We start from the raw sequence: 27055 nt of genomic DNA, 5'->3' as shown, positions 1-27055 counted from the left end.
ACTTTACAATGATATAGAATGATGTAGAAGAAGAAGACACACTAGACCATAACCCCATCTATGACACAACCACATAATGATGATCTTATACCTCCTAACATTGGCTCTTCAACTCATGGCAGGTAGACACTTGTACAAATTTTACAATGACTCTGTAGAATGATACTTTTACAATGACCGTATGGAATGTTGCCCACTTGAAGACTTCATGTGGTAAAATTCTTGTCGTTGTTTTGCACCTTGATTGTTGCCCTTGTAATGCTACCCTTTCCCACTCTTCAAAACATTAGATTATGCATTGAGTCTTCTCTTTGATGAATATATAATACCTGCAAAAAGTCTTCAAGGAAATACCCATGACAAGATAATAGCAAAACTCACCTCATCCTGCAGAGCATATGTTAGTGCTAAACAGAAACAAAAAATGAGAACACAAAGAACCTAATGAAACTAAGAGATGAACATGCATATATAGAAGATACTTACCTGAATCTTACCTCTTTTGCAACATTTTGCTGCACCTTGCACTTTTTTGCCCTGGACAGACTCGTCCTTTGCAACCCTTGACAACACTTGATCTAGTTTGTTTCTTGTTTTTTTCCTTCTAGGATCATGATATTGAATTTGATGTATCTCTGTGATTTCAGATCCCCAATATGTGACATTCAGTCCTATGATAGCCCTCTGAGTATTCCTTCCAATGCCACAGGTCTGACCTGATTTGGATTCTTCGAGGAAAAGTTTTTCCCAATCACTCACAATGACCTAATTATGGACTAGTTCAGTAAAGCCAACTTGTACAATGTTCCACGTGTCATTGTTTCCTCCTTCGGCTCTAAAATTTCTATAGGGAAAACTACAGTCCGTGCACTATCTCCCACTTTTTATAAAATTCCAATCTCCTTCTCAGAGAGAGAGAGTTATGACGATTTTCCCTAGGTCACCTCTTTGAGATGAAATTCAAAAGCCTGCAAAAACCATAACTTCCATAGATCATATCTCCAAAACTATAGAGAACCAAGATCAGAAATTTGGTCACGATATTCATCAAGATTTCCTCTCAAATGGATTCTAATATGAACATCAAATAATGCGGCGAAATAAAGTTATAGCGACAATTCCACGATCACTACTTTTGGAGGACATATGAGATTTATTTTTATAGAGTTGAGAGGGGCTTCTATAGAGAATGTTGGAGGGATTTTAGGAGCTTAAAAATTGATTAATTATTGAATATTAAATGAAAAAAATCAATGATAAATGCCATGCCTCAACCCCATGGGGTTTTATCCCACTAATTGGGGTTACTAACTTCAATCTTGAATAACTTACAAACCATGAGGAATTACGAGGAGAGCTATATATCGATAGAAGGATATTTTTGAGTAGAGTATTCCTATAATGGTTATAAGATGAGAAACCATCAATGATGATTCCTAATTTTCCATGGAATTTCAGGGTCATGCTTGGTGCTGCTTGGGTTGACATCAATGACAACCTCAGATCATCTTTAGATCAACACATTTCCAACCCAATCTGTATCTGTATATGCATGAAGGGTAATATCTACATCTTTAAAATACCATAGACCAAATACTTGGGTTCCTTGGAGATATTTTAATATTCTATTTACTCCTTGAAGATGTGACTCCTTAGGATTGGCTTGGAAATGTCTAACAATCCCAACTGTAGGCATGATATCTGGTCTAGTACGTGTTAGATAAAGAATACTTCCAATCATAGAACTGTACTCTAGTTGGTTTACTATGGAAGAATCATCATTAGTACTAAGGCTACATCGGGTCATCATGGGAGTACATACAGGTTCACAATATTCCATCCCATACTTCTTCAGAATTTTCTTGAGATATTTTGTTTGTGAGAGAAATATGCCATCTTTTTCTTGTTTCACTTGCAGACCAAGAAAATAAGCTAGTTCCCCAAGTAAATACATTTCAAATTCTTGCTGCATAATAGAAGAAAAGTTTTGACTCATATGTTCTTCATTACTTCCAAAGATGATATCATCAACATAAATAACAATAATTAATAGTTTATCACACTAGGTTTTTTTTGTACAAGTTGTCTGCAAATCCTTTTGTGAAACCTTGTTGTTGAAGATATTTGTCAAGATGATAATACCATGCCCACAGAGCTTGTTTTAGCCCATATAAAGCCTTTTTGATTTTTCATACAAGGTTTTCATCAATCCCCAAAATGAAACCTTCTGGTTGTTCAATATATACTTCTTCTTCGAGATCTCATTAAGGAAAGCAGATTTTACATCCATTTGATAAAATTTGAAATTTTGAATACTTGAAAATGAAAGAAACATTCTTATGGCTTCAAGTATGGCTACTGGTGAAAATTTTTCTTCAAAGTCTATACCTTCTTGTTGAGCATAACCTTTAATGGCTTCAAGTATGGCTACTAGTGAAAATGTTTCTTCAAATTCTATACCTTCTTGTTGAGCATAACCTTTACCAACAAGTATAGCCTTGTTCCTAATGACCTCTCCATTTTCATTCAACTTATTTTTGAATATCCATTTTTTTTAATAATATTTTTATCATGAGTCCTTGGAACGAATTCCCAAGTATCATTCTTTTCAATTTGATCAAGTTCTTCATTCATGGCATTAACCCAAAATTCATCTTTTCTAGCTTGATTTACATTTTTTGGTTCAATGGTGGATAATAAAGCTAGATAACTAGAATATCCTACAACGGTTCTTCTTCTTTGAACCCCAAATTCCTTTTCTCCTAGAATTTGAGTTTCTAGATAATTCTTTTGAACATACATGGATGGAGCCTTTTCTTTGCCTGATGTGTCTTATTTTGTTGCTTCATTAGTTTCCTCTTCTATATCATTGTGATTTGATGTGGGAAAGCATTCATCATCATCCTCTTTTGTTGATGTTACATTTTTGGGATCCATGCATGCTTCATCAATCACAACATCAATGCATTCAAAAATTTTCCATAGTCTCTTATTGTAACATTTGTATCCTTTAATTCTAGATGAGTAACCACAAATTATTCCTTCATCTTCTCTAGCTTCAAACTTACCAAGTTTTTCATCATTATTTTTGATTAAACATCTTCTTCCAAATACTCTAAAATGCTTTACAGTGGGAGGCTTACCATTCCAAAGTTCATACAAAGTTTTATCACAATTGACATGAACATGAGCCTTGTTGAGAATACTTATTGTGGTATGTCTAGCTTCACCTGAGAAGGTGTCAAGAGTTCCATACTCATCAAGAATAACACGAGCAATTTTTTGAATAGATGTATTCATTCTTTCTGCCACGCCATGTTGTTGAGGATTATTAGCTACAAAAAATTGTCTTTTTATCCCATGTTGTTCATAGAAATCAAATAATTCATCTGATATGTATGCTCCTCCTTGGTCAGATCTAAGACATTTTATTTTTAGACCTAATTTATTTTCAACTAATTCCTTAAAGACTTTAAATTTATCAAATGCTTCATCTTTGTGTTTCAATAAACCGATCCAGCACATTCTAGAAAAATCATCAATGAATAAGATATAGTATTGTTCTCTGTGAGGTGACTTTTTCCTTACTGGTCCACAAAAATCAATATGTATAAGTTCAAGAGGTTTACTTACTGATCCTTCTTTGGCATTGAAATGAACTCTTGTTTGATTAACAAATTGACATGACTTACATATGGTACATTCTGGTATGGTGATGTGGGGTAGATCACAAACAACTTTGAGCCTGCTTGATTTTCTTATTTGAAAGAAGCTTAGATGTCCCAACCTTTTGTGCCATAACTAGTTTTCCTCTTCCTTGCTTACGTAACATTTTTCTTGTCCACCCTTCAATATATAGAAATTTCACAGTGTTCTTGTCCCTTTTATTATGGTCTCTCCTGTGTCAAGTTCACGAACCACCCATTCTTTTGATTGAAATACCACCTCATTTCCTTGGTCACATATTTGGCTAACACTTAACAAATTATTCTTTAATCCATCAACATACATAACATTACAATCTTTAACCTTTTCTTTTAGAATAATAGAACCTTTACCCTTAATGATAGCAGGTGAGTCACTTCCAAAGGTGACATTATTTTATTTTTCTATAGCATTGTATGAAATAAGTTTATCTTCATCGCCTGTTAATGTTAGTATTTTCATCCCTCCATCCGTGATAAAAAATCCTATTTTCATTGCATATTAGGGTATCATTCAAAAATTGTCATTCCACTAGGTTGCATTCCAAAATTCACTCACTGATGGTAGTCCTAAAATAAAAAAATCATCACTCTCCCTCAAATTCAATTACTTGCTGGCAAAATTCCATACCTTTTGGAGTATCCATTATCCATAAAGTTAATGACATCATGCCATCACATCAGTCATGTCATCCAAGGTCAATCCAGTCAAGGTTTTCATTAGGTCATTAGGGTTTTCATGGTTCAATAAAATTCCACTCCATTGCATAAATCCAACAAGTGTCAAAATGATTTGTACTCTCTTCACCATGTGAAGATGATTTGTAAAGAGAAATGCTTATTTCATCATGTAATTTTGATTTTAAATGTAATACATTTTATTTTTCACTATGTAATTTTATGTATTTCAAATGTAATAAGCACATGATTTCCAGGCTGCTAACTCAGAGTTCCAAAAAGCCAAAGGACCAAAAATTAAAAGGCCAAAGTTTTCTCAATGTATATCAAGTGATCAATTTATCAAAGAAAAAGGGAAGTGTAAAGGTATAGTTTCCAAGAGTAAGGTGAATGACAAAAGGAAGAAAGTGGGTCTCAAGATCAATTTTGAAAATTTAAACAAGGTATAAAGGCCATAAATGTCCAAGGCTCATTTGCACTCTTATCCATCAATATATCACTCACCTACACTCCATCTACAACCCTTGACCTTTTCCCGTGCCCATTCCTCTCATTTCCCTCTCCTAGGGTTTTGAGGGCATTTCTCTTGGTTTCATGACCTCCATGGTTAAATAATCAACAAAAATTGTATCCTGATGCTACTACACCTTCCGCTATCCTTAATATACCTTCCTAAACACTTAACATCAATCCTATCCCTCAAAGTCATCATTTTTCTACAAACCCTAGCTTATTACTATGCTTTTGACACTTTTCTAGACTAGGCCTGTGTTTTGCCCTTTTGAACCCCTTCCCCTCACTCAATCCTTGAAATTCTAGTTTCCTATACTTCCTAACATCCCTCCCTACCTCCCAAAATTTTCCTAAGAATTTAGAAGCTCCCTATCCCCTTTATTTCCCTTCATTCCTATAAATTTCCCAAATCCCCTGTCTTGCCTACACTAAACCCTAATTTCCTCTCCCATTGAGCTAGGGTTTGCTATGGAATCAGAGACATATAAGAAGAGGAAGAATAAGGGAGGTCATTTCATTAATTATGATGCCACTCCAACTCATAAACATCATGCCTCCATCATTTTCCAAAAAGTCATTCTAAGGGACAAAATCATTTGCCACACATAGGGCTAGTTTTGCTTCAAAGTATGTTTCCGACACATAGGATATAGTTAAGTTCAACTTGGTCTAGTATAGAGTTAGGTTAGAGTTAGGTAAAGTGTGTTTCTTTACCATTGTACATTTTGTAACTTACAATCCGACGGTCACGATATGTAGTGATCCGACGGTTCACTCTCACCCCGGTATTACCGACACTTGATCCGTGGCTTGACACCCGATTGGTCCATGAGTTCTATTTAAAGCGCATGGAGGGTCATTATTCGGGTAATCCGTGCATGAGAGAAGCTTATGTAAATTTTCATTCTTTGATTAATAAATTGCCTGTAGTACCCACGTTGGGACAGGCCGTGGACTGTTTCCCTCCTTGCACTCTGAGGGTTTTAACCACGTCAAATATACTGGTGTATTGATTTGAGATCTGGTTGTGAGCGGTGTCCTTTTGGTATTCTTTCTGTGGAACTTACCCTGTAAATTCCTACATGGTATCAGAGCTATTTGAGGGCCGCGTCCGTTGGTGATCCAAATCTGAAGCCGGTAGAACTGCATGCGGCTGTCGTTTCGTAGATCTACTGTTTCTGACTGCTTTCGGGCCGAGAGGACTGCTCTGTTGCGTTCGGAGCATCTGTTCCAATGAAGAACCCCTTTCGTTTCATGCGAAAAGGTTTCCGGTAGCCCTAGCTGCGTCATTTTTCAGATCGGGAGGTATACAGTGTTTCTTTTGCAGTTTACTGTTATTTTCTCTCTGCTTATTTCGGTATCAGTTTATTTAGCCTTTTTTTTAACCCGATCTATACCTTTCATTTCTGCGTATGCTCTTTGCCCTGCGACTCTCTGCGATCTGGGCAAATCAGAAACAGAAAGGAAGGATTTTTCTCATGCGTATGCTCTTTTCCTTGCACCTTAGTGTGATCTCGGAAAATCAGAAACATTGAGAAAAATATTTAGTTTTTCGGCTAAAGCTAACTTTGAGATTTTTTTAAAAATTTCTAGTTTTTTGGCTAAAGCTAACTTCGAGCCGCAAGGTTCGTTTTTCTTTGCATATTCGTGTTGGGTTTTGTGTTTTGTGTTTTGTAGGGAAAAAGAGCTTTCTCAAGGCAAGCACGCAAACCAAGGCCCCCCCCCCCCCCCTCTCTCTCTCTCTCTCTCTCTCTCTCTCTCTCTCTCAAATTTTTTGTATAGATCAATTGGTTCAAAGCTATTTTAAGAGAGTAGAGGTCTTGGGTTCAAGTCTCCATTTTGTGGGGGCGGATTTTTTCATTCCCGCACATTCGCGCACTTTGCCGGCAACGTCAACAATTTTTTTTCAAAAAGCCATAACTTCTTCATCCGGAAGCCTTTTTCAGAGCCGTTTTTTTTTAAAACCGCCTATTTTTTCGAGATCTATCCGTTGGAACACTTACTTTCAGCATCTTCAGCTTCAGTTTTTTTTTAAATGGAAAGTCCATGCCAAGTCATTCTTGACAGCACTAACTACTTCCAATGGGTAGCCTACATGGAAGATTTACTTAGAAGTAAAGGTCTCTTCAGAATAGCCACAGACCAAGAGAAGAAACCAAAAGATGAAGACAAGGCGGCAAAATGGGAAAATAGACAAGATCAAGCACGTGGTTTGATAGGGATGTCTATTTCTCCTGATCTTAGATTCCACATTGCAGAACTTGAGACTCCTCATGAAGCATTAGAAAAACTTGCTAAAGTTTTTGGGATTAAAAATGAAATTAGAGCCCATCAACTTGAAAATGAGCTGCTTACTTTGGATCCTAATAATTTTTCTTGCATTGAAGATTTCTTGTCCAAATTCAAGACCCTTAGATATCTCTTGGAAGGTGTTAAAGTTAAGAAAGAAGATGGTAACCTTATTTATTCCATCCTTACTAAGTTGGGACCAGCCTACTCTGTATTTGTTTCCACTTTCCATTCTACAAGGGAAGCTTTCATTTGTCAAGGACAAGACTACAAGGCCCCTTCCTTTGACTCCTTTTGTGATTCCTTAATAAGAGAACAAGAAAAACTCTTACACCTTGGTCTTCTTAATCTTGGAAACTCTTCCACGAAAGCGTTAGCCGCCCAGCAGCAACCAAATTCAAAGAATCCTAAGAAGTCATATCCTCAAAAGAATGGTCCTAAACCATCTCAGCCTCAAAATGAAAGATCATTTCAGCAAAATGATAAGACCAATAAAAACAAATGGAAGAAGACTGATAGACATTGTAACTTTTGTAATCGAGATGGCCACTTAGAATCTAAATGCTTTAAGAAGATGGAAGCCTTGGAAGCCGCAATGAAGAAACATAACATCCATGTGGAGCCTACTTCAACTTCAACTTCCGGAATGGCACTTTCTGCATGTCATTGTCAATCATCTCAGTCTGGTTATGCATTAAATGTATCTTCTTCTTCTTCTCATTCTCATGAGTGGCTCATTGATTCTGGAGCCTCTTGTCACATGGCCAAAAACCAAGCCATGTTTTCTTCTTTAAATGATTGTAACACCAAAAATATATATATTGGTGATGATAGATCTCTTAATGTTGTAGGGACTGGAACTGTTCATCTAGACAATGGTCAGTTTAATGATGTATTATGTGTTCCAACCTTATCCTGCAACCTTCTATCTGTCTATCAGATAACTCATTCAGGTGAAGGTAAAATTGTTGAATTTTCACCTCATGATGTTGTAATCAAGGATCTAAAAGATCCTAAACAGATTCTAGCTACTGGTCTTGCTGATGATTCCAAAAGGTTGTATAAGTTTCACAACTTTGGGTCATCCAATCTTCCCTCAGTATTTGTTGCTCATAATGATGAAGTGAGCAAACTTTGGCATGAGCGATTTGGTCACTTAAACTATCGCTCCCTTCAGCATCTATGTAAAGAAAATATGGTGACAGGTCTTCCTATGGTATCTTGCAGAGATGGTGTTTGTTCCGGATGTGTACTCGGAAAACATCATCGGGACAGTTTTGACAAACGTGCCTTTTGGCACGCCTCAGCCCCTTTACAGCTTGTGCACAGTGATTTATGTGGTCCTCTTCCTGTTGCTTCATTCTCTGGCTGCAAGTACTTCTTAACTTTCATTGATGATTTCTCCAGACGCACTTGGGTATACTTCTTAAAACTCAAGAGCGAAGTATTTAACACTTTTTTGGCCTTCAAAGCCTTTGTTGAAAAACAATCTGGACATCAAATTCTTAAGCTAAGAACTGATAATGGTGGAGAATATGTTAAAAACACATTCATCAACTTTTGCACCGAAAATGGAATTCAAATGCAACATACTGTTCCATACACTCCACAACAAAATGGTGTAGCTGAAAGGAAAAATCGCACCTTAAAGGAAATGGCTAATTGTATGCTGCAATCTAAAGGACTCAGTCTTAGTTTTTGGGCCGAAGCAATTAATTGTGCAAATTATATAATCAATCGCACTCCTACTAAGGTTCTAGAGAATATCACTCCAGAAGAAGCTTGGAGTTCCATTAAACCAGATGTAAGTCACTTTCGTGTGTTTGGAAGTGAAGCATGGGCCCATATTCCAGATGAAAAGCATAAAGCTTTAGAACCTAAGAGTGAGAAATGTACTTTTGTTGGATATTCTGAAGATGTAAAAGGTTATAGACTTATTCCATTTAAGTCCAAAAATGTTATCATTAGAAGAGATGTAAAATTTGATGAAAATAAATCGGCCTGCGAGCCTAGTCCGGCGGATGTGCCACCTCTTCCTATCTCTTCTACTTTTGAAAACATTTCTTCTTCAGATGATGAAAGCGAGGATGATAATCCTCCCCCACCTTCTCAGGATCCTCAACTTCCAAGATGGGTCCGTGCTACTCGGGATGCAGCAGGTGATCTTGCCGGTGATCCTACAGATCAGCGACGTACACGTTCTCAGTTTGAAAGAGCCTCTTCTTTACTGGCTCAAGCTCCAGTAAATCATGATCCTGACACTTTTGCAGAAGCTTCAGGCCATCCACATTGGGAAGCAGCTATGAATGAAGAATATCATTCATTGATGACAAATGATACATGGGATCTTGTTCCTCTACCAAAGGGACGCAAACTTGTTAGATGTAAATGGGTTTACAGAACCAAGTATGGACCAGATGGGAAAGTTGATAAACATAAAGCTCGTCTCGTTGCTAAGGGCTTTTCACAGGTTGAAGGCATTGACTACACTGAAACCTTCTCCCCTGTTGCCAAAATGAACTCTATCCGCCTTGTTCTTTCCCTTGCTGCCTCTTTAAAATGGGAAGTCCATCAGATGGATGTTAAATCTGCCTTCTTGCATGGGGACTTGCAGGAAGAAATCTATATGGAACAACCCATTGGCTTCATACAAACAGACTCCAGCCTTGTTTGTCGACTTAAGAAATCCCTTTATGGCCTCAAGCAAGCTCCTCGGGCTTGGTATGCCAAAATGGATAGCTTTCTTTTAGAATCTGGCTTTTCTAGGTGTCATTCTGACAATACTGTCTACACCAAGAAAGTGGGCAACTCTCTTATCATCCTTGTTCTTTATGTTGATGATCTTATTCTTACTGGTAGTGATCCCAACCTTATAAACCATGTGAAGTCCAGCCTTAAAAAGAAATTTGAAATGACAGACTTAGGACACTTACACTATTTTCTCGGTCTTCAAGTCTTGCAATCCCAAGAGGGTATTTTCCTTTCCCAGTCCAAGTATGCTTGTGATATTCTTCGTCATTTTCACATGGAAGACTGTAAGCCAGCCCCTTCTCCCTTTCAGTCTGGAGTCAAACTTTCAGTCTCTTGTACTTCTCCTGAAGTTGATGCTACCTTATACCGTCAACTTGTCGGAAAACTCTTGTATTTAACCCATACTCGTCCTGATCTTTCCTTTGTTGTTGGCCTTGTTGCTCGTTTTATGCAAAACCCCCGTGAAAGTCATTGGAAAGCAGCTAAAAGAATACTTCGTTATGTTCGAGGTACAGTACAGTTTGGGATTCATTACAGTGCCAAAGCAGCTCCTCTGTTAGTTGGTTTCACTGATTCTGATTGGGCTGGTGACCCTGATGATCGGAAGTCTACTGCCGGTTATGTCTTCACTCTTGGTTCAGGACCTATTACATGGGCTTGTAAGAAACAGGCTGCCATTTCTCTTTCGTCAGCAGAAGCAGAGTATCGTGGTGCCGTGGAAGCTAGTAAGGAAGCCTTGTGGCTTCGTCAGATCCTATCAGAGTTTGGCTTTGAGCAGCAGCATCCAACCACACTTTGGTGTGATAATCAAAGTGCCATTCAGCTATGCAAAGATCCAGTCCAGCATCAGCGCAGCAAACACATTGAACTACACATGCACTTCATCAGAAAGCTCATTCATGACCATGTTCTTGAAGTGCAATATTGTCCAACAGATGATCAGGTTGCAGACATCTTCACAAAGGCTCTCACAGAGGCGAAGTTCACTAAACTTCGATATATGCTTGGAGTTCAGGAAGTTGTCACTAAGGGGGGATAGGCTCTAGTGCCTCCTTCCTTCTCCTATTGTGTCATATTTGTAAATCCTTCAATCCTATCCCAAGTTGTTCTTAAGGGGGGATGTTAGGATATTCCGACACATAGGATATAGTTAAGTTCAACTTGGTCTAGTATAGAGTTAGGTTAGAGTTAGGTAAAGTGTGTTTCTTTACCGTTGTACATTTTGTAACTTACAATCCGACGGTCACGATATGTAGTGATCCGACGGTTCACTCTCACCTCGGTATTACCGACACTTGATCCGTGGCTTGACACCCGATTGGTCCATGAGTTCTATTTAAAGCGCATGGAGGGTCATTGTTCGGGTAATCCGTGCATGAGAGAAGCTTATGTAAATTTTCATTCTTTGATTAATAAATTGCCTGTAGTACCCACGTTGGGACAGGCCGTGGACTGTTTCCCTCCTTTCACTCTGAGGGTTTTAACCACATCAAAAATACTGGTGTATTGATTTGAGATCTGGTTGTGAGCGGTGTCCTTTTGGTATTCTTTCTGTGGAACTTACCCTGTAAATTCCTACACATAGGGCTAGTTTTGCTTCAAAGTATGTTTCCAACCAAACCGATATGAACTTTACAAATGTGAGAGAGGTTTTTTTCCATCATATGCCAAGAAAACAAAACCTCCTTCATTTTTTACACATGCGTTACGTTTTTTGAGAAATGTAAAACATACAGGTGCTACAAGAGGTTTTCTGCACTTCTAGAGTGACCTTGGGAAAATCAATTGTTCTCCTAGCTGGAGTATCCACATGACTTTCTTGCTACATCAAATGATAACCAGACAGAGATGGTTTTTGAATGAGCTCTCATGAGAGAAATTTGGAGTTGAGTAAGACCTCCAAAATTTTCTTGCAAGAGGACACTTCATTTTTGCAACCTCATTCTGCACTTTTTGACTAGTCTTGGTAGAATTGATTTTTGAGGGGCTATACTTGATCATTTTGAGTGCTATGAAGGCACTCAAAACTTGGATTCAACATGGATGGTGCACCTAGAAAAGATATGGCGTTCGGGGCACAAAAATTGCGCGTTTGACAATTCTCTGATATTTTTCAGTTTTCACTTTAGAATTTGATTTTCATCTTGGGAAATGATGATTTTACTTATGTAATTGATGATGTAAATGTAATTATGGTGTTTCTACTGTTACCTAGGGTAAATACATTATGTAAATGGACTAAATGAAGTGTAATGAATCAATTTCATTGTAATTAGGGATGAGTCACTTTGACCACCCTATATTCTAGCTATCAGTTCATATTTCGGTGGAACTACTCCTCTTCTCATGGATTTGACCCCTGATGCTGCGAGGAGTTTTTTTGAGGCCTATATCATGTATTTTGCAGTCTTTTCAAAGGTTGGAATTAGTTGGATGTTTGGCTTTTGATAAAGAGACACTATTGTATCAGAATTTGGCCAGTTTTAATAGATGAGTTACAACTATTTCTTTGGACACTTGTGGTATGAAAATTTAGCATTTTTTCTTATATTCTCTCATATTTTTGAATGCTTTGCTTATTCCAACAATCATTTCATTTCTATTTTGTGATAGTTTTCAAGTTTATGAACATAATTCATGAGTTTTCATGCTCTGTTTTGGGGGACTTTCACAGTCTGTAATCATTTCTTCAGTTTAGAAAAAATTCATGTGTTTCATTCTTTTCATAGATCCTCATCAGTCTAGTTCATTCCACAAAAATACCCTTAAGTGTTAGGTTTTATGCCTACCCTTCCCCTTTGAATGTATGCAATCATACCCTTATTTGCCCTGACCTAGTCTCTTTGACCTAATTCTCATCTAGCAACACAATCTCAAACAATCAACCCCTTATGCACATCATAGCTAGCCTAAAACCGTAATTCATCTGACCCTCTTGGCTTTGATTTTGTGGAAAGAGCCATCTCTCGCTTTGTAGGGCTAGATATCAAGTCAAAAGGTTGGTATGTGGTTACCTCATCTTGACTCTTCCTCGGCCTTGGAGATCTGGAGGAGTGATAAAGTCACCTATCATGTGTTTTTAGCATATGTTATCAATGTACCATTTATTTTCTTCTCCTTCTCTAAACAATATTATGCCACAACTTTCAGACTATAACTCCTTCCTTTCCCATACCTTAGAATTTCTTGATATTTTCTCTTTTTGAGATGTTGGCTATAATTGGCTCTTGCATTCAGATTCTTCATGTCTAATGTAATTGCCAAATGAACATTCAATTTCATATATAAGAGGTGAGAATTTATTATAAGTGTTCTTCTTGACTCCTAACTCATTCCTTTGTTTTGTTGCTTCTCTAGTGATGATGGTTTTGTCTGCATCACATTGAGCAGAATTATGACCAAAATTATGACATGAGAAAAATTTTCCATTAAAGAAGAAATTTATGTGAACATACCTGGATGGAGCCTTTTCTTTGTCTGATGTGTCTTCTTCTTCTGCTTCATTAGTTTCTTCTTCTATATCATTGTGATTTGATGTGGGAAAGCATTCATCATCATTCTCTTTTGTTCATGTTACCCTTTTGGGATCCGTGCATGCTTCATCAATCACAACATCAATGTATTCAACAATTTTCCAAAGTATCTTTTTGTAACATTTGTATCCTTTGCTTCTAGATGAGTAACCATGAGGTATTCCTTCATATTCTCTAGCTTCAAACTTACCAAGTTTTTCATCATTATTTTTTATGAAACATTTTCTTCCAAAAACTATAAAATTATTTACAGTGGGAGGCTTACCATACCAAATTTCATACAAAGTTTTATCACAATTCACATGAACATGAGCCTTGTTGAGAATACTTACTATGGTATGTTTAGCTTCACCTGAGAAGGTGTCAGGAATTCTAGACTCATCAAGAATAACATGAGCCATTTGTTGAATAGATATATTCATTATTTTTGCCAAGTCATGTTTTTGAGGAGTATTAGCTACAAAAAATTGTCTTTTTATCCCAGGTTGTTCATAGAAATCAAACAATTCATCTGATATGTATTCTCCTCCTTAGTCAGATCTAAGACATTTGATTTTTAGATCTAATTCATTTTCAGCTAATGCCCAAATGCTTCATCTTTGTGTTTCAATAAACCGATCCAACACATTCTAGAAAAGTCATCAATGAATAAGATATAGTATTGTTCTCCACAAGGTGAATTTTTCCTTACTAGTCCACAAAAATCAATATGTATAGGTTGAAGAGGCTTACGTGTTGATCCTTCTTTGGCATTGAAGTGAACTCTGGTTTGATTACCGAATTGACATGACTTACATATGGTACTTTCTGGTATGGTGATGTTGAGTATATCATGAACATCGTTGAGCTTGCTTGATTTGCTTATTTGAGAGAAGCTTAGATGTCCCAACCTTCTGTGCCACAACCAATTTTCCTCTTCCTTTCCTAGGTAACATTATTCTTGGCCACCCTTCAATATATGAAAATTTCACAGGTTTCTTGTTCCTTTTATTATGGTATTTCTTATGTCAAATTCACGAACCAACCATTCCTTTGATCAGAATACCACCTCATTTCCTTGGTCACACATTTGGCTAACACTTAACGTATTATGCTTTAATCCATAAACATACATAACATTACAATCCTTAGCCTTTTCTTTTAGAAAAATAGAACTGTTACCCTTAATGACAGCAGGTGAGTCATTTCCAAAGGTGTCATTATTTTCTTTATCTAATGCATTGTATGAAATAAGTTTATCTTTATCGCCTATCACATGTTTTTAGCATCTACTATCAATGTACCATTTATTTTCTTCTCCTTCTGGAAACAATGCTATGCCACACCTTTCATATTGTAACCCCGTCATTTTCCATAGCTTAGAATTTGTTGATATTTTCTCTTTTTGAGATGTTGCCTATAATTGGCTCCTGCATCCAGATTCTTCATGTCTAAAGTTATTGCAAAATGAACATTCAATTTCATCTATAAGAGGTGAGAAGTTATTATAATTGTTCTTCTTGATTCCTAGCTCGTTCCTTTGCTTTCTTATTTCTCTAGTCATGATGGTTTTGTATGCAACACATTGAGCAGACTTATGACCAAAATTATGACATGAGAAACATTGTCCATTAAATAAGAAATTTATGTGAACATACCTGGATGGAGACTTTCCTTTGTCTAATGTGTCTTCTTCTGTTGCTTCATTAGTTTCTTCTTTGATATTATTGTGATTTGATGTGGGAAAGCATTCATCATCATCCTCTTTTGTTGATGTTACCTTTTTGGGATCTGTGCATGCTTTATTAATCACAATATCAATGCATTCAACAATCTTCTGAAGTCTCTTGTTTTAACATTTGTATCCTTTACTTCTAGAAGAGTAACCACGAAGTATTCCTTCATCTTCTCTAGCTTCAAACTTACCAAGTTTTTCATAATTATCTTTTATGAAACATTTTCTTCCAAAAACTCTAAAATTCTTTACAGTGGAAGGTTTACAATACCAAAGTTCATACAAAGTTTTATCACAATTCACATGAACATGAGCCTTGTTGAGAATACTTACTATGGTATGTCCAGCGTCACCCGACAAGACGTCAAGGGTTCTAGAGTCATCATGAATAACACAAGCCATTTTTTGAATAGATCTATTCATTATTTCTGCCACGCCATGTTGTTGAGGAGTCTTAGCTACAAAAAATTGTCTTTTTATCCCATGTTGTTCACAAAAATCAAATAATTCATCTGATATGTATTCTCCTCCTTGGTCAGATCTAAGACATTTGATTTTTAGATCTAAATCATTTTCAAATAATTCCTTAAATACTTTAAATTTATCAAATGCTTCATCTTTGAGTTTCAATAAACTAATCCACCACATTCTAGAAAAGTCATCAATGAATAAGATATCAGATTTTTCTCCACAAGGTGACTTTTTCGTTACTCATCCACACAAATCAATATGTATAAGCTCAAGAGGCTTATTTTTTGATCCTTATTTGGCATTGAATTGAACTCCGGTTTGACTATCGAAATGACATGACTTACATATGGTACTTTCTGGTATGGTGATGTTGGGTAGATCATGAACAGCTTTGAGCTTGCTTGATTTTCTTATTTGAGAGAAGATTAGATGTCCCAACCCTCTGTGCAATAACTAGTTTTCCTTTTCCTTGCCTAGGTAACATTGCTCTTGGCGACCCTTCAATATATAAAAATTTCACGGGGTTCTTGTTCCTTTTATTATGGTCTTTCCTGTGTCAAGTTCACGAACCACCCATTCTTTTAATCGACATACCACCTCATTTCCTTGGTAACACATTTGGATAACAATTAGACAATTATGCTTTAATCCATCAACATACATAACATTACCATCTTTAACCTTTTATCTTAGAAAAATAGAACCTTTACCCTTAATGACAGTAGGTGAGGCATTTCCAAAGGTGACATTCTTTTCTTTCTCTAAAGAATTGTATGAAATAAGTTTATCTTTATCACCTATCATGTGTTTTCATCATCTGCTATAAATGTACCATTTATTTTCTTCTCCTTCTGCAAACAATGATATGCCGCAACTTTCAGACTGTAACTCCTTCTTTTTCCATACCTTAGAATTTGTTGATATTTTCTCTTTTTGGGATGTTGGCTATAATTGGATCCTAAATTCAGATTCTTCATGTCTAATGTTATTGCAAAAGTAACATTCAGTTTCATCTATAAGAGGTGAGAAGTTATTATAAGTGTTCTTCTTGACTCCTCACTCATTCCTTCGTTTTCTTGATTCTCTAGTCATGATGGTTTCGTATGCAACACATTGAGTAGACTTATGACCAAAATTATGACATGAGAAACAATGTCTATTAAAGACGAAATTTATGGGAACATACGTAGATGGAGTGTTTTCTTTGTTTCATGTGTCTTCTTCTCCTGCTTCATTAGTTTCTTCTTCTATATCATTGTGCTTTGATGTGGGAAAGCATTCATCATCATCCTCTTTTGTTCATGTTACCTTTTTGGGATCTGTGCATGCTTCATCAATCACAACATCAATGCATTCAACAATATTCAAAAGTCTCTTATTGTAACATTTGTATCCTTTGCTTTTAGATGAGTAACCACAAAGTATTCCTTCATCTTCTCTAGCTTCAAGCTACCAAGTTTTTCATCTTTATTTTTTATGAAACATTTTCTTCCAAAAACTCTGAAATGCTTTATAGTGGGTGGCTTACCATACCAATTTTCATACAAATTTTTATTACAATTCACATGAACATGAGCCTTGTTGAGAATGCTTACTGTGTATGTCTAGCTTCACTTGAGAAGGCGTCAAGAATTCTAGACTCATCAAGAATAACACGAGCCATTTGTTGCATAGATCTATTCATTCTTTCTGCCATGCCACATTGTTGAGGAGTATTAGCTACAACAAGTTGTCTTTTTATCCCATGTTATTCACAGAAATCAAATAATTCATCTGATATGTATTCTGCTCCTTGGTCAGAGCTAAGACATTTTATTTTTAGATCTACTGCATTTTCAACTAATTCCTTGAAGACTTTAAATTTATCAAACGATTCATCTTTGAGTTTCAATAAACTGATCCAGCACATTGTAGAAAAGTCATCAATGAATAAGATATAGTATTGTTCTCCACAAGGTGACTTTTTCCTTACTCGTCCACACAAAAGTTAATAATATCCATGTTAAAGTCGAGGTATATATTCATGGTTAAAAATATTTTCATACTATTATAAATATTAAGAATATTTTCATACTATTATAAAATATTTTTATAGTGAAATAAGTTATCTATTTTGGGCATGTGGTATTGATAAGCCATGGTATTGTAACAGAACATATTTGCAAGTTAATAATATCCATGGTAAAGTGGAAGTGAATATCCATGGTTAAGAATATTTTCATACTCATATAAAATATTTTGATTGTGAAATAAGTTATGCGTTTTTGGGAATGTGGTATTGATAACCTATTTTTTACATGTTAATAATATCCACGATAAAGTGGGGACGAATATCATGGTTAAGGATTTTTTATTGTTATAAAATATTTTGGATGTGAAATAGGTTATGGTTTTTGGGCATGTGGTATTGATAAGACATGGTATTGAACCATGGTATTGTAACAAAGGTTATTCAAACGTTAATAACAAAATAAAATATAACAAATTAAATTTTATTATTTTTGTTACTTTAACTTTTTATTATTGGCTGAGCTAACATTTAAATATTTACACTCATCCCTGATACTAGTTTTATATTAATTTCAACTTTTTATTTATTATTTTTAACTTCTTGTTTATTACTTTTAACTTTGTATATTATACGAGACAACATTTAAATGTTTACCCTCATCCCCAATATCATTTTTTTATATTTTTGTATTTTATTGAGCTTAGATTTAAAATTGTTTACTTAATTACATTATATCTATACATCTCACTTATACTAGAATAAAATTGTTTACATAATTACATTATATCTATACATCTATCTTATACTAGATTATAAAGTTCCTCATTGCACAATCATTAAAAAAAATACTTAAACTACTCTCGTTTATGAAAATTTATATTTTAACGTATTAAAATAAATGGTTTGAGAGATATAGGAACATGTCACACAGGCAAAAATGAAACCCATATATATATATACAAAGAGTTTAATGGAAAGTCGAATAAGAAAAATGGGGTGTATTTTCAATAGTAAAGATAAAGGAAAGTTTTCCTTTTTCCAAAACTCTTTAGGTCTAAACAAATCTCAGTCGCAATTACATACAAAATTCTGCAATAAGAGAAAGCTCGATGTTGAAATAGTACAAACCGCTATATGAGACAGTAAAGGAATAAGGATTATATAATTTATAACAGCCCAAAGCCGAAGAAGCCCAAGGACGAAGAACGTAGTGTATAACCTTGGAAAGGTTTGTCTATAGCTCAAGAAAAGCATGACCATGATCTAGGCTACAACCATATCATCAATCTACGGTGATGTGTTGTGTTGTGATACTTCATAGAAATGCGAGAAACATAAAGTGCAAACCTGTAGGCATAACAAGTCATGAATTTTTCTTGTGGAAAGTACAAATGCTTCTGTATTACCAGTCCCTACTTTCACTTCCACTTCCACTTTACACAACATCCCTGTATCCAAAACCAAAGGATAAAGGTTATAAACTTAAAGGAGGGACTCTAGTGGATATTGAAAAATTCGGTATTCTATAACACTGTTGGGACGCAAATTATACCTGATATTGGAAAATAGATAATAAAGTTCATTATCCGGAAACCAAAACATAAATGTAATAATAAAGTAATAAAAATAGCAAAACTATTTTAGAAGAAATAACATCAACAATAAATCATATTTCAACTCTTTCTAGTCATTTCATGGTTTTGACCGAACTAAGAAATAAAAAACCATGAGCATAAAATCGTACCTCACATGAGTAGGACAGTCATAGCAAGGATGAGGTCTTAATCCTAGTAGCCATAGCCGAACTATAATCTCATAACAAATTCTGCCAAAAACGAGCAAAGGGATAACCCCGTGAGATACCAAAAGGGATGCTCTAAGTCTCCATTCGTTACAAAATTAGAGATAAATTTTGTAAAATTTAATAAAATAAAAAGATAGGAAAAACCCCATTCTCAATAACATCATGGTAAAAAATTCCATTTAAACGAATTATTGAAGTAGTTGATAGAATAGATATATGAAAAACAAAGGGATTTGGTACCAGATATGTAGCCAGAAGGATACATGGAATGTCAAATCCCTTACAAATAAACATAATCCTGACCGAACGTTAAAGAAGATTCTTTATTTATACATAATCCTGACCGAACGTTAAAGAAGATTCTTTATTTATATCCATAGGGGTAAAGGACTCACATGGAGGACACATTTTATGACTAGATAAACCCAATAAAGGGTCTCCTCTAATTATCCTTGAGGGAAGACGAACATTACCTTGTTCCTTTCTCCCATCGTCGTGAGAGTTGGGACAGACTCCTTTAGCGTCCACTCGCATTGAAAAACAAAATGCAATTTTGTAACACCTAAACACTAAACTTACTGAATAAATATGAAAAAAAAAAAAAAATATTGGACCTCCACCCACGTTTGGCCTTGGTTACATGGCTTATCAAATATTACATAATTATTGACTACATTTATTATTAGGCTCGTAGAACCAGACAACTCTAAGGTTTATAATGTGTGAAATGATATTACACAGATTACAATGTGGGTATGTAGAGTGGGTTTTAATGCGAGTAGGACTCGTGGTGATCCCTCTGTCCTTGCCTCAACTTTGATGTGCTGGCTCTTGTACCCAGAGACACATGGCATAGCACTGTTCGAAGATGTTGAACGCATTCCACTTTGCATCCATTAATCTGGTCCCATCTATCCAACGACAGAGGAAGCTTAGTGTTTAATCCCCTAACTAACTCTTCGCGCTCAGGAGCTAATTGTCTCATTGTTGCTGTTGCTCCGAGGGTTCTTACCGTTCTACGAGGGTTTTAACTGTTGAGGTTTTCAATCCGCCTTTTGATTCTTTTGAGGGTTGCGATGGCAGTGGTGGTTGTCCCTACAGTGGCATGTAACCCCAATGGGCTGGTAGCCTATCGTTTCTTTTATCCACACAGTTTGAATGCAGTAGATTGGGGTTTCCGTCTGGTAAAACGTTTAACGCTTCGCCTCCACTGCATATGGATGATTCGAGGGACTTCAAATGCTACATGGAATACTTGATTCCTAGGTTTATCTCTGGAAGGTGAATCCCATTGCATTTCCCATAGTTTTGCAAGCTTTTCTTCTTGTTTATAGGTTGTTGTTATCGATTTACGCTTTCCTTATGGTCATTCGATTGATGAAATATAGGTGGACTACACAAAGCGAGAACCTTTAACTCTCAGGTAAATGCCCCTCAGATGGCTTCGTTCTTTAGCTTATACTGTAATTTTTTTAAGGTTTACTGACTTATTTTCTTCGAGTGTTTATGCCAGGTATTTTCACATCGTTTCTCAGTTATTCATTTGACTATGGCCACTACCCTCAAGGGCTTAAGGGCTTACGGCATCTCTGTTGATTCTTCTAGGTTGGAATCATTACTTGTAGGCATGAATTTAAGTTATGAAAGCAATGTTCACAAGGTTGGAAACGTAGACCGAGTCTCTTACTAAGTTTTAAGCTAAAACTGGGTTGAGTTTATTCTTTTTGGTTTTTAATTAGTTAACAATGTGCAGTGTTTTTTCGAATGCTGTGTATGGCACTTTAAATTTTGTGAGAACTCCACCCCTTTAGATGACGGAGGGTTTTATGGGTTTTTATTCCTAAAGTAAAGTCATGAATTATTTATGCGGTTCCTTTTGAGGTCCTGGTTATGTCGACCCATACAGGTTGTCGAGAACACTTGAATGGAAACGCTGAATGTTTAACTTATCATATTTAGAACTTTCTTAATATATTTTGCCTGTTATACATTTTGAAAGGCAATGAAATTATTTTCTTTCTAGCTTTCCTTCTGGGCCAAGAATGCCCTTCATTTTCTTATTCAAGCATTCACTGTTTCGATTAACATTTTCTATATGATTTCGATCAAGATTTCTTCAATATAGATATACTACTAAAAAGCATTTGGTTTACTGTTGTTTCATTGATGCAGTAGTTCGATTTATCGTAGCCCATACCTGTATATGAATAAGGAATTAACGTTATATTTAAATCTTTACTATAGTCTATAGGGTTTGCACAGATTATTCTACTGTTGTTTCATTGATGCAGTAGTTCGATTTATCGTAGCCCATACCTGTATATGAATAAGGAATTAACGTTATATTTAAATCTTTACTATAGTCTATAGGGTTTGCACAGATTATTCTACAGACCTCCTAATAATATCTCACACTGATTGTCTCACAACTGTATTGTAATAGTTTAACCTTGATATTTAAGAACAGTTCGTTGATAATGATTGAATGAGCATATTCTTCCATATTTGCTAATGCTATTTGATAATTTCATACTCTCTATAATAAATTGTCTATGATTTCATTTATGAGAAGGGTAACTTCTACTTCCTGTAATCATGCATTATTAGGATATTGCCTTCCTGGGGTTATTAAGATATTTAAGAAATTCTTCTAATATTAGTCCAAAATAACAAGTTCTACTCTATCATTAAATTTGAGCTTCACAATCTAGCATTAATCTAGAAAGAAACTACCTATAACACTTATCTGTTCAACCTGTAATTTCCAAATACTTCCAGAAAGTATCTCCTCCTAGACACGAGTTTTGCAATGATGTCCAAACCCTCCCCCGAGCACTTTCGTTCATTCACAATTAATATTTCCAACTACAGTCAAGTACCTTGGGCCTCTGCCCACGGGGCTTTGGATTGACGGTGAATGGGTGCGCTGTTAAGGCACTCCTTGCGATAGGTCACTGGTTCAATTCCCCGTGGGTACTTAGTTTAGTCTTAACCTAGAAAAAAAAAAAAAGTACCTTGGGCCTCTGGATTCCTTTCATACCTCAAGTCCTATACTTCTTCTTTGAATGTTTTTCAGAATTCTCCCTCTGGTTTGTTTCACCCACCTCTATGATAACTCCCCTCGACTCCCTTTTCCTCATCTAAATCTCCCTATAGGGCAGATGGGTAACTGTTTTCTATAACTATTTCTTTTAAATAATATAATAGTTTCTATTTTTGTTAAAGTATCATTACCAAAAATTTAGGTAACCATAAAAATATGCTTCTTGGCCTTTGAGCCTTAATCACTTAATATTTAACACCATAATGTAATAAAACTTAAAGTAACAAATAGTAAATATCAACTCAGTAACCTCAGTAATTTTATGCATTTTGGGGGTGTTACATCGCCCCCCCTCATAAGAGGAACACTATCTCTTGTGTTCTCTCTACTTTCAGAAAACAATGACGAATAAGCTTTCCACATAAATTCCTCTTCCTCCCAGGTGGCCTCTTTTGGGCCAAAGTGCTTCCATTGCACTTTAACCTGGATGATGACTCACTTCTGCAAAGTGGTTTCTCTATGGTTGAGAATACGAAGAGGTTCTGCCAGGGACTCTCCTTCTGGTTTGACCTGCACAAAAGAAACAATTCATAGTTACAACCCTGTTTTTTTTAAATAGTCTATCCAAATCATGTATCCCATCTAACCGTTTACTTGGATATTTTCCTAGTTAATGATGTGGTGAGGGTTATACACATAATTTTTTTAGTAAAGACACATGGAACACATTTTGGACCCGAATGTGGCTTGGTAGCACAAGCTTATAGGCCACCGACCGAATTCGTTCCAAGACTTGGAAGGGTCCATAGTATTGGGGTGCTAAATTAGCACAACCTCACCACTGTAAGGAACTTTTCTGAGGCTTTACTCTTAAATATACGTGATCCCCAGTTGAAATTCTCTGTATGGCCTCTTTTTCTCTGCATACACCTTTTGCCTATCCTGGGCTGCCCTTATATTTTGTCGAACCTTCTTAACAGTTTCCTCTATTTCTGCTAGCATGTCAGGACCCAATGCTAGATTTTTAACTAGATTATTCTAGTCTATGGGCACCTTGCACTTTCTTCCATACAACACCTCAAAGGGACTCATGCCTAGTGATTCATGATGTCCATTATTATATGCAAATTCTACTAAGTGGAGATAATCTTCCCACTTTTGTGGTTGTTGCACCACAAATATGTGTAGCATGTCCTCCAACACTTGATTTACCCGTTCGGTCTTTCTGTCTGTTTGAGGATGTTAGGCAGTACTGAATTGAATTTGAGTACCCAATCCCAAAAAGAGATTTTTCCAGAATGTGGATGTAAATTTTACATCCCTATCCGAAATTACTACCTTGGGTATCTCCTATAGATGAAAAACTTCCTTCATAAATATGTCTACGATTTCCATAGTTTTATAAGTGGACTTCACAGGTATGAAGTGAGTAGTTGTACTTAACTTGTCTACTACCACCATAATTGAGTCGTGATGCTTCCTGGTGCGAGGTAAACTGGTGATGAAGTCCATCGATATTGTCTCCCATTTCCATTCTGGAATGGGTAATGGTTGCAACAAACCTGCGGGGTGCTAGTGTTCTGCCTTCACCAGTTGACACTCCAAACATTTGGACAAGTATTATGTAACATAATTTCTTAACCCAAGCCAAAAATACCCTTTTTTGATGCCTAAAGATAGTTTATGATAACTTGGGTGGCCAGCACATGGTTTTCAATGAAATTCATCCAATATCAATTGTTCAACAGAGTTTTGGTTAGGGACATAAATTATGTCTTTGAAGGTGAGGATGTTGTCAGAATTTATATTGAAATCTGATTTTTCCTTTTTCAACAAAGCTTCCTTTGTCTGCTGCCAAAGAAAGTGTACTCTGGATCCTTAATAGATGCTTCCTTTATGATCTCAGGAATGTTTGAGTGTACTTGATTGATTTGGACCTCATAAATACAATGTATTTTTCTGCTCAAAGCATCAGCTACTCAATTTTCCTTTCCTTTAAGATGTTTCATGTCAAAATCAAGTTCACCTAAAAATGCATTCCATCTGGCCTGGCAAGAATTTAAGCTAGACTGGTTGAAGAAATTTGTAAGGATGCTATGATCTGTTAATAGCAGAAATTTCTTCCCCAACAAATAGTGTCGCCACATTTTAAGTGCATGCACTACTACTGTCAGTTCAAGGTCATAAGTGGAATATCATTATCCATACTCTTTTAACTTCCATGATTTATAAGCAATCACCTTTCCTTCCTGTGTCAGCACTCTACCCACGCCTTCACTAATAGCATCCGTGCAAACTATGAATGACTTTTCTGGATCTCTTACCTTTAACACAGGTGCAGTGGTAAGCAGGTGCTTTAATCTTTCAAAACTCTGCTGACACTCGGCTATCCATTGGAAAGCACACCCCTTTTTCTGTAAGGAGGTCATTGGAAAGGCGATTTTTGAAAATACCTCAATAAATCTACAGCAGTATCAAGCCAATCCCAAGAATGATCTGATATCAGTGACATTCTTTGGAGTTGTCCATTCCATGATTGTTTTGATCTTCTTCGGGTCCACCGCTATTCCATCTATTGATATAACATGACCCAAGTACTGAATTTGATCTTTGAAAAAAATCACACTTGTTGAACTTAGCATATAATTGATTTTCTCGTAGCATTTGCAATACTATTCTCACATTCTCTTTATGCTCCTCCTGATTCTTAGAGTATATTAAAATGTCATCTATAAAAATCACCACAAATTTTTCAAGGTAGGGCTGGAAAATACCATGCATCAAACTCATAAATGTGGCTGGGGAATTTGTGAGGCCAAATGGTAGCACCACGAATTCGTAATGACCATAACAAGTATCGGAATGTCATCTTGCAAATTTCTTCCTCTTTTATTATTATCTGATGGTAGCCCGATCTTAAATCGATTTTCAAGAATACTTTAGCGCCTTGCACCTGATCAAATAAATCATCGATGCATGGTAAATGATATTTATTCATAATGGTGAGTTTGTTTAATTGATCATAATCAATGCATAATCTCAGGTTCTCATCCTTTTTCTGTACAAATAATACGGGAGCTCCCCAAGGGGACACACTAGGTCGGATATACTTTTTGTCTAGAAGCTCCTGAAGTTGCATCTTGAGTTCTGTTAACTCAGGTATGCTCATGCGATAAGGGGCCACGGATATAGGGGCTACAACTAGAATTAGCTTAATGGTGAATTCAATGTCCCACTTTGGTGGTAAACCTGGAATGGATTCTGGAAATAGATCAACAAATTCTTGAATGACAAGGATGTTTTACAAGGAGAACATTTTATTTTTGGTGTTTGTAAACCCCACCTGAACAACATATATTTGGCAACCCTTTCTGATACATTTTCCTAACTAGTTAGCAGTAATAGGACGTAACTTGGTATTGGTTTTAATTCCTTGGAGTTCTTTCCTTTGGCCTGATTCAACAATAAAACTGACAGTTTTCTATTTGCAATCCACAAGGGACCAACACTTTTCCAACTAGTCCATTCCGATTAGAATGTCATAAGAACCAAAAGGAAGTATATTAAGGTCAACATAAATAGGTTGCCCTGAAATCATTATGGGACAACGTTCTACTTTTGCGATTACCCTTCTTTTTGTCGGAGTGGCTAATTGAACTAACCATGGTTTTGAAAACTTACTGCTCTGTAGTTGACACTTTTCTACCACCTTAGGACTAACATAACTTAAGCTAGCACTTGGTTCAAATAAAACAGAGATAGGTTGCTTAGCAATCATACCTTCAATTTCGATCATGGTGGGCTGAAATTATGCTTGATGATCATCAGAGCAGCGTTAACTCTGGTCATGCTCCTTGCCACTTCCCCAACTGTGGATGCTTCTTGCATATTTGTTAGTTGTTCTATCCTTGCCTTATGCAGACAATTTTTATAAAATTGTGGTTCTCCGCATCCCCAACATTGCAGCGACAGTTTTGATTGCTGGTCATTAACAAATTTAGTAACACCTTCCGACTGTCTGTTTTCAGAATATGTAGTTCTGAGCTGATTCTTGGCTAGAAATTTGTTGAGAGGCTTTTGCTATAAATTTCTATTATTAGAAAATTTTTAATGCTGTTTCGAATCAGGGTTCTACCTTTCTGATTCAACCCCCCTTTTGGTCCTTCATTCTTCTGTTCCATTTGTTGGTAGCAGATGTGAGCTTTTAGTACAACATCGTCCATTGTCTTGGGGTAGTCAAACTCTAGTTTCTCCTTCATAAAGTTGGGTAAGCTACTGATGAAGTGCTGAATTTTGGCCTTTTCCTCTTACATGTAAGGTACATAATGCAACAATGAGGTGAATTGTGTCACATATTCATCCATAGTTAAGGTTCCCAATCTTAATTCATGAAACTCTTTTTCCTTTTCATTGTAATAACATTCAATTAAATACTTGTCTTTGAAATTCTTTTGGAATTCGTGCCATGTAACCTGCTCTTCATCGATTTTCCTTACTGTTTTGATTTCTTCCCACCACAGGGTGGCCTTACCCCTTAACTGATA

The 27055-nt window shown here is 36.1% G+C and overlaps 1 long non-coding RNA gene across 1 annotated transcript; it reads left to right on the top strand.

Moving 5' to 3' along the window:
- Positions 1–20414: 20414 nt before the first annotated feature.
- Positions 20415–21442, top strand: LOC149262385 (uncharacterized). The gene is made up of 3 exons (XR_016249247.1): positions 20415–20749; positions 20857–20891; positions 20982–21442. It is a non-coding gene; the product is annotated as an uncharacterized LOC149262385 (long non-coding RNA).
- The last annotated feature ends 5613 nt before the right edge of the window (positions 21443–27055 follow it).

This window comes from Pinus tabuliformis, chromosome 6, assembly GCF_031772625.1.
Source record: "Pinus tabuliformis cultivar Carrire ecotype Pingquan chromosome 6, CPIR1, whole genome shotgun sequence".
NCBI classification, from domain to species: domain Eukaryota; kingdom Viridiplantae; phylum Streptophyta; class Pinopsida; order Pinales; family Pinaceae; genus Pinus; species Pinus tabuliformis.
The sequence above is the reverse complement of the archived record's forward strand: the minus strand, read 5'-3'. Positions and strand labels throughout refer to the sequence as shown.